This window comes from Canis lupus, chromosome 17 (genome assembly GCF_048164855.1).
Source record: "Canis lupus baileyi chromosome 17, mCanLup2.hap1, whole genome shotgun sequence".
Classification (NCBI taxonomy): domain Eukaryota; kingdom Metazoa; phylum Chordata; class Mammalia; order Carnivora; family Canidae; genus Canis; species Canis lupus.
Window position 1 is genome coordinate 55,234,246 of NC_132854.1, and position 16,223 is coordinate 55,250,468.

The window sequence follows — 16,223 nt, forward strand, 5'->3', positions numbered from 1 at the left end:
CTTGACTTGATATATTGGTGGGCTTGGACTCAGCTTCCTATATGTAGCATCTTGGTCTCGTTCATTACTTTATGCTGGATGGTCTCTGCTTGCCTCGCCCCCACTCCCAACCAGATCCATTTTCCACCCTGCTCTATATCCATACCCCATTCTTAGAACTCTAAAAAACTGTATCTTTGGACTTTTACCTTCTTGCTTCCATCTGGGTTCATCAATATTTGGAGTATTTAATACCCCAGATTCCTCAGCACTGGGGCCAAATTTAGCAGTAACTGCTTCCATCTATCAAAGGCCAGCACTGCTCTCTGGAAGTCCCATTCCAGTAGCTACATTCCTGGCCTGATTCCTTCACCCGTTGCTTCCCCTTCCCTCTCCAAGCTTAGCCGGTCACACTTCCTGGTACTGAGATCCTGGGGAGCATCCTCATCTTCTGCTTGTTTCTTTAGCTCCACCTTCTCCTCTGCAAATAGTCTTTTCATTAACCACCAAGTGTGCTACCTCCTTTCTGCTGGGACCCTGACTGATATGTCACCGGGTCTTCAATATCTAGCACTTTAGCGAATAGTAGGCACTTGGTAAAAAAAAAAAAAAAAAAAAAAAAAAAAAAAAAAATCTGTTGGAGAAAAAAGAAGATTGATAAAGAGGACTGATGGCTAGGGAATAGATTTTGCTTCAGCTCTGAAGTAATTCTACTCTTCCTTCGCCCTCTCCCCAGTCACCCTCCTCTCCATTCCTTTCTTAAATTTTTGCCTCTTTGGCCTTTGTTTTGATGATCTTGCTCCCCACTTGCATCCAGGAGCAGATGAAGGGATAACAGCTTAGCCACAGTGACTCATCACTAACCCCCAAAAGAACTTGAATTTGAAACTTGGGACATCCAAATACCTGACTCCCTAAGCCAGGGTTTGGTTCCTGCCTAACATGTCAGTGGAAAATGTGACACAAGTGGTTGCTGAGAGGGGAGATGTCTACGTATGGAAGTCGGTGAACTGATAAATGAGGAGTACATCCCATCTGGCACAAATGGGCCACAGCAGAAAATAAGCCGAGCCCGTGGAGGGGAATTCTGGACTCCTACACACTGTGCCAGAGAGTTTCTCAGTTGGCATTTTAACATGCTGACAAGCTGTACTGAAAGGCCATCTCATTTTCTGGACCCATAATGAAATGATAAAGGAAAGAGAGGTTGTCAGCCGCCCTGGGCCCTTCATTTATTTTTTTCTTGCTTTTTTTTTTTTTCTTTCTTTTCTCTTTTTAAAGTTGTTTTTTTTTTTTTTTTGAAACATAGTTGAGGACCTAAATAGACATTTTTCAGAAGAAGACATCCAAGGGTCCAACACATGCATGAAATGATGCTCAACATCACCATTATTGGGGGAAATGCAAGTCAAAACCACAATGAGATATCACCTCACACTGGTCACAAATGGCTAGAATCAAAAAAGACAAGAAATAGCCAGTGTTGCCCCGGGCCCTTCTCTAGGTAAGGCCACCAGTGCTGAATTGGTACATCTGGATGGGGAAAGCTGACTGAAAACTAGTCCCCTGAAGTTTAGCGCAAGAGATTGGAACTAATCAGAAGCCAAGAGGAAGGTGTTCAGCTGGAGCTTCTGGCCTCCATAGCATCACTATATGAGAGGTGGGGGACTGATGGCTCCATTATTAATAGGAACTTTCACCTCCGTTTCATTTTATCCTAACTTTTCTCATAAACACTTTTTTCTGTAAACACCCTTGCTTTGAGCAAGGACACTTTCTGTGGCTTTTTTAGAAGAAACTCCGTGAATCCCTTCATATCTTTTTGGCTTTGTTCCATTTCCTATATTTGCCGAACATCAGGGACATTCTAGGCCTTCCAGATCAGCATCCCCAGAGGTGACAGGTTAGAGGAGGGGACTGCCCTTGGCCTATCAGGAGTTCGTAGCAGGTACATGCAGAGGACAGCGGTCAGCCGGAAGTGGGCCACGCTGAGTAGGAATGCTGGCTCTGCTGCTGTTAACTAGCTGGGTGACCTTCCCCTCTTCACGTCTCCATTTCCACAGGCCCACCGTGGGGATAATCCCTACATCACTGCATTGTTGGGGGGATTCAATTAGGCAACATGTGCCCAGTACCTAGAATTATCCCTGGCCCTCAGTAGGCCCTCAGTAGGCCCTCAGGAGGCAGTGTCTGGAAGGGCTCCTGGCTGCAAAGCCTGGCTGCATTGGTTGTCCACAAAGACCCTGGTGAGGGTGCACGATGAAATGAATCACTTTTGTTTCCTGATCCCCACTAAAGAAGTCCCCTGGCTCTTGCTGGGTGTAAAGCAGCCAAAGTAGAATGAGTCCTAAGAGCCCCCTTTGTCCCGACAGAAGCCTCATTTGTTGGACACAAATGCTGCTCTGGCAGTCCTGGGTGCCTGTGCCACTGTTACAAATCTGTTTGGGTTGGAGTCCCACCAGTTCACCGCTGTGACGCGGCCAAGCTCCCAGGCTGCCTGAGCCCAGCTGCAAATTCATTCAGGGTGGCCCCACGCACAGGGCTCTCCTAACCTCGGGCTTTCAAATCTGAGAATCAGCGATTAATTTTGATGACCTCGCTCCTCTCTGGGTGGAGGGTTCCCAGGGGCCCTGGCCTGCCAATGGGTCAGATGACTCCTGGACACACTCCTGGGACGGGGAAGCCAGCCTTCTGGGTGTTGGAAGTGTGGGGACCTGGCGGGATTCCTTCTTAAAGCCCGAGCATCACACACGTGAGCTGAGGAAGGCCGATGAATTGTCATGTAAGTTGTTAAAGAGACAAGCATGGAAGACGTCGATGGAATTTGATGGAGAAACTCGTGATGATCAGTTCCTCATCTGCTCAGATGAACTGCAAACCTGAAAAGAAGAACAAATGGAAACTCCCTTCTCTGGCAGAGCATGAAGCATTTTCCCCCCAGAACTGGGGCTCTGCCAGGGAGAGCCTCACCCTCACCCCCATCCTTGTGGGGCCTTTACTGTTTCTACCCTCCTACTTGGAGTGGGGTGAATGATCAACAGAAACACACCACCAGTCTACAGAATTTACTGCTGGTGAACTCTCAAGCCATCTTTTTTTTTTTTTTTCCATTTTTATTTTAATTGTGGTAAACACATATAACAAAATTTGCATATAACAATTTTAAAAAATGTATTTATTTGGGAGAGAGAGAGAGCACAGGGAGCTGCAGAGGGAGAGAATCCCAAGCAGACTCTGCGCCGAGCATGGAGCCCGACATGGGGCTCAATCTCACGACCCTGAAACCATGACCTGAGCCAAAACCAAGAGTCAGACACTTAACTGACTAAGCCATCCAGGTGCTCCCCCCCCCCATCTTAGCCATTTTTGAGCGTACACTTCAGGAGTGCCTAGTATGTTCACACTGTTGCACAACCAGTCTCCAGAACTCTTTTCATCTTGCAAAATTGAAACTCTATACCCAATAAATAATAGGTCCCATCCCCCCCCCCACGCACCCCCAGCCTCCAGAAGCGACTGGCCTTTCCATCTCTGTGGGTGTGACAACTCTAAGTACCTCCGACATGTGGGCTCTTACCATATTTGTCTTTTTGTGGCTGGCTTTTTTCATTTAACCTAACGTTCTCAAGTTCATCCAGGCTGTCGCACATGTCAGAACTTCCCTCCTTGTCAAGGCTGATTAACAAGGCAAGTTATCTTCTAGAACTACAGTTTTTATCAGCGATTGTCTGAATATGCAGGAGAGCAAGGTTGTGTGTGGGAGACCCTTCAGGGTTTGAAGTTTTCATAAAGCCTACAAAGACTGAACCTCTTTATGGATGGATTCCCCTCACCCATAGTTGGTATCCATTGTCGTGGCTGCCAATCAGGCAATCAAGGAATCTTGATCACTGACCACGAAGACAGCCTTGTGTCATGTCTGGCCCTCTGTACTGAGTTCCGGAGAGGACCAAGCCTTGAGAGGGAAACCCACCACAACAGGGCTCTGACATTTATTGGTGGTGAGATCCTGGGCCAGCCACGTCATCACTATAGTACCTCTGGGATAAAATGAATGATGTTATGAACCCACTCTAGGATGAACGGCAATTAAATGAAAGAACGTATAGCAAAGCTCCGATCATGGTACTGGGTAGGTTTTCACAGATGAATGCTAAATATTAATACACAGCAAATTAAAAATTAGATTCCTCCCATCACCAAGGGTAGCACCCACACAGACCAGTGGCTCTTCAACTTTTTTTGAGTCGGGGATCCCTTTGAGAGTCACGTATACAAAGACAACAATTTGGTGTTGAATTTCCAGAGAATTCTTGAGTCTTGTGATGCTCATCCACAGACAAAGCACAAGAGCAGGGATCCAGGACTAGACCGCAGAAGAGAAGGCCCTCATACACCAAGCAGATCATATTCTGTCCCAGAGTGAGTAACTGGCCTGAGTCCCATCCAGTGCTGAAGGGACACCAACACAGAGGACCAAAAGAGTCAGGTGAATCTAATCAGGAACACAGCCATGGATGTTCCGACGTTTCCCAAGAGCTCAGCGCTTACTCTTCATACTTCTGTGGGTCATTCATCAGTCTTAAGAATTCTTTGTCATTCACCCTCCTTTGAAAGCACCTATCCCCTGGGTAGCCATACAATGTAAATAGTGATTGGTGTTTGTCTTGTGGCTGGGTTGATGCACTCGCCTGAACAACTTTTATGCATTCTTCCTTGTGTCATAGGCTCTGGAGGGCCTGTCTGGTGCTGAGTGCCTCTCCCAGGGCCCCACAGACGCAACCCTTTTGATGAGAGTGGGAGTGAAAAATCACTCTGGGAATTGTTTTAAACTTTCAGATATACCACTGTCCCATAAGATGGAGTCGGTTCTCCACTGATTTAAAGTCACTCCGTATGTGTTTCTATGGATGCTTGGCAAGGCGTGGACACACACAGCTTTGTATTTCGGACGGAATGTTTGTAAGGGCTTGGATGGCTGAGCCCTAAGATCCAGGGACCATCCTCTCCCTCATAGAGTTTTCTGTCTAAAATTAGGGATCAGGGCAGCCCAGGTGGCTCAGTGGTTTAGCACCACCTTCAGCCCAGGGCCTGATCCTGGGGACCCAGGATCGCGTCCCATGTCAGGCTCCCTGCATGGAGCCTGCTTCTCCCTCTGCCTGTGTCTCTACCTCTCTCTTTCTTTCTGTGTGTGTCTCTCATGAATAAATAAATTTTAAAAAATAAAATAAAATAAAATTAGGGATCAAAGGTAACAATGCAAGGAATTAATCTGAGTCCGGTCACCCTGCCTGCCACCCTACACCATTCGCCTGCCAGTCCAGGACATGGGGCATCTTACAAGCAGTTCTAGAAGAGCTGTCAATTCCAGCCCACTTCCACTGGCATGGTTTCAACGCTGATACAGATACCACCTCTGCACCCTTCCACCTGTGGCCTGGTGTGAGCATTTTACTCAATTTCAGTATCCTTGTAACCAACGCTTGGAGTGTAACATTAAAGATTTATGTGGTAACAAAAAGCCTCTTGTCTGAGCAAGTAGGGGAAAAACATATAGGGGGTCTAATCTTCTAATTGCCTAGGAACTGGCAGGTTACCTAGCTCTCTGATTAGAGAACTTTGATTTAAGTCAAATGGCAAATCTATTAAATCTGATACCTTCAAATGGCTTGAGTAGCTGTACTGTTACAAACTACTTTAAAATGGCAGTAATCTGAGGAATCCAGGGTAAGATAAGAAATGAGTCTACTCACACAGCCAGAACAAATAACACAACTCCCCAAAATATGTTAAGCGTTCCAAACCCAGGACTACGGAAAAGAAAGCATCAATCAAAAGGATTGCTACCATTTCCTCAACCACCTCAATTCCAGCGAAGCGGATTCTTCTTGGTGGCGAGAAAAACAAGTGCACCTGTACGTTTTGTTCAACTTTGTTTTTAAAATAGCTCTTTCTAGCTAATTACAAAGTGTGTTTGTGCTTGGGGGGGGGGGTGGAGGCTTGGAAAACAACTAATAAGGGAAAGGTTACTTATCATCCCACTTACCAGCAAGGACAGCTTTAAGCATTTTAATATATGGCTTTCCGTTCTTTTGTTTTTATGTGGAAAGATAATTATTGTTAGAAAAGTGATATGCTGATACAGAATGTCATTTGGTTTACTGATCTATTTATTTCACTTAGCTAGATATAAATAAATATGTTTCTAGACCAATTGATTTTTTTCCCTTGACATGTCACCTACTAGCTTTATGCAGTTTCATCATTTGAATGCACTATAATCACGTCCAGTTAGACATTAAGGGTATTATGATGCTTTTCTGCCATGAATTAGGCTGGGATGGACATCTTTATGGGAAAAGCTTTGAATTCATCTCTGTTCTTCGGACAACTTCCTACAAGTTTTACCTCCTGCCATTAACATATATGCATATACTTTTAATCTTGGGCAATCTTCAAGTGCTTCCTTTGATCCAATTTGTTTGGAAGTGATTTTACCACCAAACAATAACACAAATGTGGATGTAAAACCAGTGGAGCAAATATGCCTCCTGTAGACCCAGGAATATATCAGAAATAGAAGTTATTTGTTAAGGAACACTGTAAGGCCAGACCAGAGAGGAGCTATTTCCTGAACAGAACAGAAATGAGCTATCCCCTGGTGTTAGTGGAGAGACTCAAGAGAAGTTACTAAAATGCAATTGCAAATTGAATTTCCAACATATCCGAAAGCAAACGCCATCAAGGAAGGTAATGCGTTAGGAAGGACACAGGTACCCTGTGCAATAACTATGCATTATTTACAGTGAGTAATGTATAAAATTGCAATATGTGTAGATCAAATTGTCAAAGATAAAAACTGCTGATGGGAGAGTCACATCCGGTTCTGTTTGTTCCCTTCTCCCCATGTTATGTATGCATACATGTAAGGAGTGAAATCGTTTTACAAGGCTGATTACAGAAAATAGCAGCGGGCAGGGGCATTGTCTCTCATTTTCTCCTTGCCAGAGGCAACCACTTTTTTAAATCTGCTTAGCTGTGTCTCTTGCCATTTACTTTCATATTCCCAATAGCTTATTTATATGCTTTTGTCACCTAATATTTTTCTAGGGTTTTATTAAATCAGATTATTGAGATTACTTCCTCATTTTTCCAGATAAAATTGTCATACCTTGACGTTCCACTCTGGAGGATGAGACTCTCGCCCTCCTCACTCTCATCCACGTACTCATGCAGCCTCCCAACAAATGATCCCTCAGTCTGTGCGTGTAATTTTGGTTAGATCAATAATGAGTGATCACATTATCTTAATAGTACTCTCTGACCACTTTTCTGCACAATTTTGTTTTCCCGGGAACTAATTCTTATTCTCCCTGTTTGCTTAGTTTTGTATGTTCTTACTATTGACTCAACCTCAACCTCTCCATTACTTTCGTCAAGACTAAAGTTGTCCGAATCAGGACATTCGGCTGCACCAACCTTTCCACCATTTTCATCCTGAAGCCATCTCTCCTGGAAATCTCGACTACTCCAGTCGGATTCAATTGTCCTCACGCCTCACCCAGGTACCTCACCCTCATCCAGGGGAGTCCATTGGGGTTAGATCTTCTGTTTCCCTAAAACTCACATCTTCCTTTTTCTTGATAATTCTCCAGGAGATTTTCAACAAAGAGTGCTTAGGAATTAAACATTTTGTGAGTCAGAAATTGTTCTTATGTTACCCTCCCATTGGAGTGATATTTGACTAGAAGTGGCGTTCCAGTCTAGAAATAATTTTACTTCAGAAGTTTGATGGCAGTGATTCACGACTGCATAGATTTTAGAACTGTTGAGAAACATAGGCCATTCAGATTTCCAATCATTTGCGTAGGGCTTGGTTTTCTCCTCTGGAAGCCTATAGAAACTTCTCTTGTTTTCAATGGTCTGAGAACTCATGATGACATACCTTAACATGGATTTATCTTCACCCACTCTTCTGGTGCTTCATTCTGTGAAATTTTTTTGAACTAGTGATTGTTTCATCCCCTCTATTTTTCTAGTTTTATCTCTTCTCTTTTTTCCATCACTTCTGCCTTTTTGTTCTCTTTCTGAGATATTTCTACAACTTTCTTTTCCAACACTTCTAGTGAGTTTTCCATTTCAGCTATAGTGTCTTTAACTTCCAAAAATTGTCCTTTATTCCCTTGGTGTTTTTGTTTTGTTTTGTTTTGTTTTAAATAGCATCCTGTTCTTCTTTCATGCATGCTTTCTCTGGAAATATTAATTACAGTATTTTCTCCTATGGTTTGTTTCTTCAAGTTGTTGGGGTTTTTTGTTTGTCCATTTTTGCTGTTTGCTTGTGTTAGTCCCCATCTTTATTTTTGAAGGCTTACTTCAATTGTCTAGTGACCTTTTGTTGTCTAATCATATTTAAGAACCAAGCATTAAAGCTCTGCTTGGAAGCTCTGAGCACATGGGTGGGGCTTATCTGATGTCTGCTTCAGTGTGAGATGTTATGTGTGGGCCATTCCCATACAGAAAGTCTGATGTTAGTATCTTTAGGTCTTTTCTCTTGATCTGATTAAATTTCCCAGAGAAGGGTCATTTGCTCTCCTGCCTGAAGATTACAGGCCTGTCAATATTCCAGAAACTTAATGAGAGAGGAGAGGTGGGGGTCAGTCTCCTTTTTTTATAATATCCTTACTGTCGACTGTGGCTGCTATTGCTTAGGCCATTGGCCCTCTCTTTTAGCCTCTCTAGAAAACCATATTATCTTCTGCTGGAACAGGTGAGGAGCAGTCCCTGGGCTACATAGGGTAGGAGAAGATATCTGGAAATCTAATTATCTCTTAAAAGAACCTTTTGTCAATATTCAGGTTTCTTGTTTCACCTTTAAACCCAGTTCCATAGATAACTATATCATGGATTCCTGAGTCTTTGAGTATCCTCTGTAAAAAACTGGGCTGCTTTTTTGCTCTCCCTACTGTTGGTGTAGGATTCCACCCCCTTGGTTCAGTCAAGTTGGTCAACGTTCATCCATCTCCTTACTAGGTTCCAAAAATCATTGCTCTCATCTTTTCTTTCCTATTGAGGTCATGTCATGTAAAAATACTGTCGCTTTATTGAGGTTTCAAAATAAAAAAAGAAAGAAAGAAACATAGGTGCATGTATTCCTAGAAGCAGGGAATACTTTTAAGGAAGAGAAATCACAATAGGAACAACTATCACTGAAAAAATCAGAGGGCAGTACACTAAGGGGAGGGTAAGGGGACAAGATGATTCCGCAACTCAACTCTTTCTCCTAAAGACTGAAGCAGAATGCAACTGCATGACAGAGGAAGAGAGGACACTTCACGATAGCAAACCATGATTGGAGCAGAGTTTAGTATAATGTATGATTTTTATCTGCCCCTACCAATAAAAATAGCTACCATTTCCAGACTGAGTCTAAGTGTTGGTGTAGATAATTCACCTACATTAACTCATTTGATCCTCCTGATGTTATCATGCTCACTTTTCAAATGAGGTAACTGAGATACAAGAAGTTAAGCGAGCAAATCTAAGATTCTAGAAATAAGTGGTAGAGCCAAGACTTGCCCTGCAGCCATTCTGACACTAAATTTATCTCCCTGGGCCATATTCATAATATAACACACACAGGCTCTATTTCTAATATTGTGCTTAAAATTGGCCAGCCAGCCATATTTTCCCCACAGTTCCCCACTCCCCCGCCTTCCCATTAACATCCAGAAACATGTGCTTTGGATTTCTTATTTCTCTCGTTAGATTGTTTGCTTTCCTTTCTTTGTCACCGTGCTAATTTGTTTCCTTAACTTCTGGTTCTTCAATTAGTCAAGATCCACATCACTGACAGATGAGATCAGGGTGTGGTTCTTACCAATGTTTGTGGACAGCATAACTCAAGCAAATAATATTTTATGGCATACTTTGAGAACTTTGAGAAATTTAGCAGATTTGAAGAAAAGAAACTTGGCTTTATCTTTACCAAATGGATTAATAGCTAAGGACAAGAAATGATTTCTTGTGTGCATTATCTGTAACACAGAAAATGAGTTTTGTGTCTTTGAGTAATTAGTTTCTGGTCCATGCTGGGATGAACCAGGAATAAAGGTCATTGGCACTCTGGTTTTATATTCTGTTTTTTACACCTTGAGATTTTGTATTTTGCTACTCAGTTCTCCTCCCTTGCTAGGCTAACTTCTCTTCCCAGAATTAGCATGTTAAGATATTGGGGCATCTGGGTGGCTCAGTCAGTTGTGTCCAACTCTGGATTTCAGCTTTGGTCATGATCTCATGATCATGGGATTGAGCCCCATGCTGGGGCTCTGTGCTCATTGCCAGGTATACTTCAGATTCTCTCTCCCTCTCCCTCTGTCCCTCCTCCCAGCTTGTTCTCGCTCACTCTCTCAAATAAAGAAATAAATCTTTAAAAAAAATTAACACTTTAAGATATTAATATTCTGCAGTGGGTGTGGTCTAGTATGAGACCAATGAACCAGTGCTGCTCCTGTCCCCAATTCAGAATGTCACCACTGAATCTTCACAATGGTGCAATGTACCTCGGCCTAGAGAGGGGACAAGGGATAAGACAAATGAGAGATAAAAGAAGGGAGGTCAAGAAGAAATGGAGAGGGCACCTGTGAGCCACCTTAGTGAGTGTTGAGACTTTGGTTCAGGTCATGATCCTGGGAGTTCCAGGATCGAGTCCCACATTGGGCTCCCCACAGGGAGCCTGCTTCTTCTGCTGCTTTTGTCTCTGCCTCTCTTTCTGTGTTTCTCATGCATGAATAAATAAAATCTTAAGGAGAAGGAGGGGGGAAGAAGAAGAAGAAGAAGGAGAAGGAGAAGGAGAAGGAGAAGAAGAAATAATGGAGGAAGGAAGAGGAAACAAATAAAAAAAGGGATGGCCTTGGGTAAGGATGGCTAGTCTGGTGAAGGGGAGAGGTGCCTAGTGTCATCTCTGGCTCCTTATCTGGTTTTCCCAATGGGGACTGAGCAGACCATCCCAGGTCCAATGGGCAGGAGGCTTCCCCTTCCATTTTGGCCATAATATGGTTGTTTCAGTTCTTCTCTCATTGGCTTTAACTCATCCTATTTGCCTGTTCACGTCAAAACTCATGAATTACATCAGCCTCTGGGAATGATATAGCCCTTTAAATGTATTGGGATAGCCCACAGAGTGTTTTTAAAAGTGAATTTGAATGTCTTTAGACAGACCGGCATTTCTCCGTGTCTCAGGCTCCCACATGCCTTGTTTCACCCTCCACTTCTCTTGCTTAAGTAGCCTGCCTGGCTTTGAATGCATTCGAGTACATGACACCTGGCTCCCATACCTCATGTGCCCTTGCAAGTTTTTTTTATATGTTCATGTTCTTCACCCACCTCCACACAGTAAATGGATATTGGTATATCATTTCCTAAAGGCAGGCGCTCTCAGGAAAGATACATCCCTGATGCTCTGGTTCCTCCCAGCTGTAACGGGAACCATATGTGTTATATTAACTGCCATGTACTGAGTTCCTAATATGTACCAGGCTCTGTCCTAAACATTTTACATGTAATAACTCATTTAATCCTAAAACACAATCAGGTGGGGACACATGAGGACACTGAGTCACAAAGCTAGACCAAATTCACCACATAGAAAACCCAGGACCCCAACCCCTTCTGGCTTCACAGCTTGTGACCAGTCATCACATACCAAGTCAGTTGCTGCCGTTGGCCATGGACATCTATGGAATTGATTAAACTGGGAAAATCATGGGGAAGGCTGGGGGTCAAGGCCTCAGGATTCCAATCTACTCACTCAGTTCCTTGACTCATTTCCTCTCTGTGTGAAAGGGCATATTAGGCAAACAATTTCTTGTGTGCCGCAGGTGTTCTGTCTCTAAACTGGGGAGAACTGGGGTGCCCAGGTGGCTCAGTTGGTTGAGCATTTGGCTCTTGGTTTTGGCTCAGGTCATGATCTCAGAATAGTGAGATCGAGCCCTGCATCAGGCTCCATGCTCAGTGGGGAGTCTGCTCCAGGATGCTCTCTCTCCCTCCCTCTCTGGCCCTCTCCCTGCTCTCTCCTTCTTTCAAATAAATAAATAAATAAATAAATAAATAAATAAATAAATCAGTCTTAATAAAATAAAATGGGAAGAACAGGCCACAATATCCAACTGCCAACCAGAGGAGCCTCTGTTGTTTATTATGCAATTCTTCACCAAAAAACAGTTAAGACTGCAACTCTTCTAAAGAAAGGTTAGGAAAAAACACTAAGCAAAATTGGAAAAATACACCTTTCAGAGCAAAGCAATAGCTTACTTTGTAAAGGCTTGGGACACATTTCTGAGTTTTTTTTCAGCCCTGTCTTTGAGCACTGTAGGAATGCAACACGCGGGGCATAGGCTATTTTCTTAGACAGTCCACAAGTTTGCAATACAAAAGCATTTGGGATTGCTTTTGAATGCTAGGTATTTAAAGTTCCCAACATAATGACTTATTAATAAACTCTCCACTGCTCATAAGTGAATGTTATTAACAAATCCTATTTAATCAGTCAATATAATCTGATTAACTGCAATAAAAGAGGCATCTACATCCTCAGTAATTTGCTGAACTTGCACTACACCAAGAGATGTCTATGCTGCAAACCAAAGTAAGAGCATTTTTTGAATGTGTGTGATAGGTATGACCGATACCTAACACATTTCCCAGGGGGCTATTGGCTTCTGGATTCATCCATACTCAGCAGCAAGCTCACCCTAGCCAAACCCTGCTGGCAGGATAGCTCTCATTCCTCTGTCTTCCACCTTCTGAAGTCACAAAATTATGCAGGCTCGTCTAATACCCGAGAGGCCATGAAGGTGGGGCAGGCAGGGAGGGAAAGGGACAGTGGAACTAGAGCAACCTCTGATTCATAGGGACAGAGAAGCAGAGGCAACCACCTGGGATCACCACCTGGGATCTATCACCTGGGGCCACCACTGGGTTCTTTCTATAGCCAGAGGTGGTCAGGACACCTGTTGCCACCTCCAGAGCTTGGGGTCTACTGATTGCCAGCTCCCATTGCCTTCCAGCAGGCTCCTTGGGGTACTTAAGCAGATAGCTGCTTTACACTGCTCAACCCCAAATTTGGGCAATCCCTGAGGGCAAAAGGGTAAGAATTAAGTAAAAAGTGTCTGCCTTAACATTATTTTTAAGCTCCCCAAATTCAAGGCCCTGATCCACTTTCCACTTGTATTTACCATAATCTATTGTTTTTCCCTCCACATTGCAACCAGCCCTGAGCATGCCTTTCATGTTTCCACCATGTGCCTTTGCTTCTGCCTCTCCCCGACCCCAAGTACCCTCTTCTTTACACTGAGGGGTGGGTGGGGCAAATGAAGAGGCCCCATGTGCTCGGATTCTTCTTCAAAATACAGGCCAGGGGACACCTGGGTGGCTCAGGGGTTGAGCTTCTGTCTTCAGCTCAGGGTATGATCCTGGAGTCCCAGTATCGAGTCCCACATCGGGCTCCCCTCCCTGCAGGGAGCCTGCTTCTCCCTCTGCCTGTGTCTCTGCCTCCTCTCTCTGTGTCCCTCATGAATAAATAAAATCTTTAAAACAAAACAAAACAAAATTCAGGCCGGATCTCACCTTTGGGGCTTATTCTCTGACAACTTGAATTTTGTTCCCAAATAGGAATTCTTGTCCTAAATTCTGCTAATATTACAATCAGTGAGTCATTTATTAACATGCAATGAGCCCAGATCATTTACACTCCATCCTCAGGGCTGAGGAAACAGAAAAAGAAAGCCTGGCTCCTGCCCTCAGGGGGTTTCCAATCTAATGGGAAACTTATGGGTGATATTAGGGCATGGAGGTGCCAAAACAGCTGTATGAACAAAGACGCTGAAGTGCTTCCTGATGGTGGGAGAAAAAAGTCCCTGTAATGGTCACAAAAAGCATGAAACACATCATTAGGGGTGCCCATGGGTGCCCACGGCTGCACACTTGGATGGCCGATTCAGTCATGCTCCACTTTGCCTTAAGCCTACTTCAACATACCATTCAAAGTATTTTTACTTGGATTTTTGTTGTTGTTGTTGTTTCATAAAGAGCCTTCCTTTTTTCCTCTTCCTTATGACTTAGCAGCTCTCGGTCCCCTACATCTCCCCAGTCCCTTGTGTGCCTTGCTGGGGCTCCAATCTGGGCTTCAACAGCCACCGGCAGGTAACAGTAACATTCCCAAACATTGCCATCCTGTGGCCACATGAAGCTATAACTGGAAATGGCCACCCCTGCCGCCATTTCAAGGGGGGAAGCCAAGCGGGTTTGCAGTCACCCACCGCCCCCAGAGGACGGCCAGCAACCCTAACGACAAATTCCTGACTAGGAACAGGTGTTCCTCAAAAGTAGCTCTGTGAGGAAGTCAGGAGGAAGCTCTGCACCTCAGGATATGATATTTCTCAGGAGGGCAGTTTCTAGGTGTGCTACAAGCCAGTCACTGCTTCAGAAAGCTCTGGGTTTAAAGAAAGTTGTAGAAGGCACGTTCTCAGAGGCTGCTCTCATCTTTTCCAGGACAAAGTTGCTGCCTTTTGTTTAAGTAAGACTGCTTGGAACACCACAGATTTCCAAAGATCTCCATGCAGGCCCCCTGGCCCTGGTAGCCCGGCCGTTAGGCCCCGACGGTGTTGACCGTATCTTCAGGAATCGTGAAGAATGCTCCCTGGCCAATGATGCTAGCAGGAGAGGGAGGGGTCTCTTTGTCTCTTGATGAATGTGGCCAATTGTTACTGAGGGTGCCTGGAATCGCACCTGGGAAGCCAAGCATGAAGAGAAGAATGGACCCCAAGCTCTGTCAAGGTGCTTGACCTGCTCGTGGACACCTGATAGGTAAGGGTACCCACCTGGGTTATTATGTGCCCGCCAGCGCAGTACTGGTCTGGTTTAGGTAGCCGGTCATTCCAGACTGTCTTACATCGGTGACAGTCTCAGGTTTCTTTGCTCTGAGTCATTTCCTCTGCTCCCAAACACGGAAAAAATTGATGAGACACCTGCCGATTTGGTCATCTCTATAGCTTATCACACAAGGTGATGGCCAAACGACTTTGTTAAGCTGGCTGCAAATGTATTGGATTAGCTGCCCACCGACAAGGAAAATAGTCTACGCCAACCTCCTCACCCATGGTAATGGCAGCAATAGCTTCCATTTTCGTTGTGCTTTTTAATCTATGTACCGTGAGAGAGATACTAATGGTTTGATTAGGAAATTGAGACTCCGATTATTTAGATTAGCAGAAATCAGAGAATGGAGAGAAGTTTCATAATTTTAAAACATAAGATTTGTTTTTCTAGCCTTGAGAAAAAATTACTAGTAAGCATAGTATAAAAACTGATTACTTTCTCTTATCTAACAGAAAATGATAGTCGTTCATGCCCATGATTAGAATTCTAATATTTGTTCAATGAAATAACACATTTGATGAGTCCCTATGAAGTATGCTGTCCAGACTCTAAAAGTGTGGGGGCCTGTGACCTAAGCAAGTATCTCCATTGCAAGGCAGTTGTGTGACCATGCGTCACATGCGTCGTAACCGTCCATTGCTACAGCACTGCCACTGCAAAAAGAGCTGTTCCCAGGCATAATAATCGTTGGCATGTGGGAAGAGGGGGGATTTTGAAATGATACTCAAGAACACCCAAAATATTTTGAGGAGCAAAACCAAAAAAATGGGGGGAGGGACATTTCATACAGAAGGAACAGCTTGAGCATACACTTCCTGAAGCAGGAAAGTCTATTGGAAGGAAAACATGTGGTTCACTTTGGCCAGAGTAAGGGAATCTGGGAGATAAGTTGAATGGATAGTGTGAGGTGATATGAAAACCCCTGAAAGCCAATGTATGGTAACTCAAGGATCAGTCAGAACCTACAGTGCCATACGGGTGGGCCATTAGAAAGAATTTCCTTTTTTTTTTTTATTATTAAAGTTTGATTTGCCAACATATTAGGTATAACACCCAGTGCTCATCCCATCAAGTGCCCTCCTCAGTGCCCATCACCCAGTCACTCCATCCCCCTGCCCGCCTCCCTTTCCACTACCCCTTGTTCGTTTCCCAGAGTTAGGAATATCTCATGTTTTGTCACCCTCTCTAATTTTTCCCACTCATTTTCTCAGCCATTGGAAAGGACAAATACCCACCATTTGCTTCAACATGGATGGAACTGGACGGTATGATGCTGAGTGAAGTAAGTCCATCGGAGAAGGACAATCATC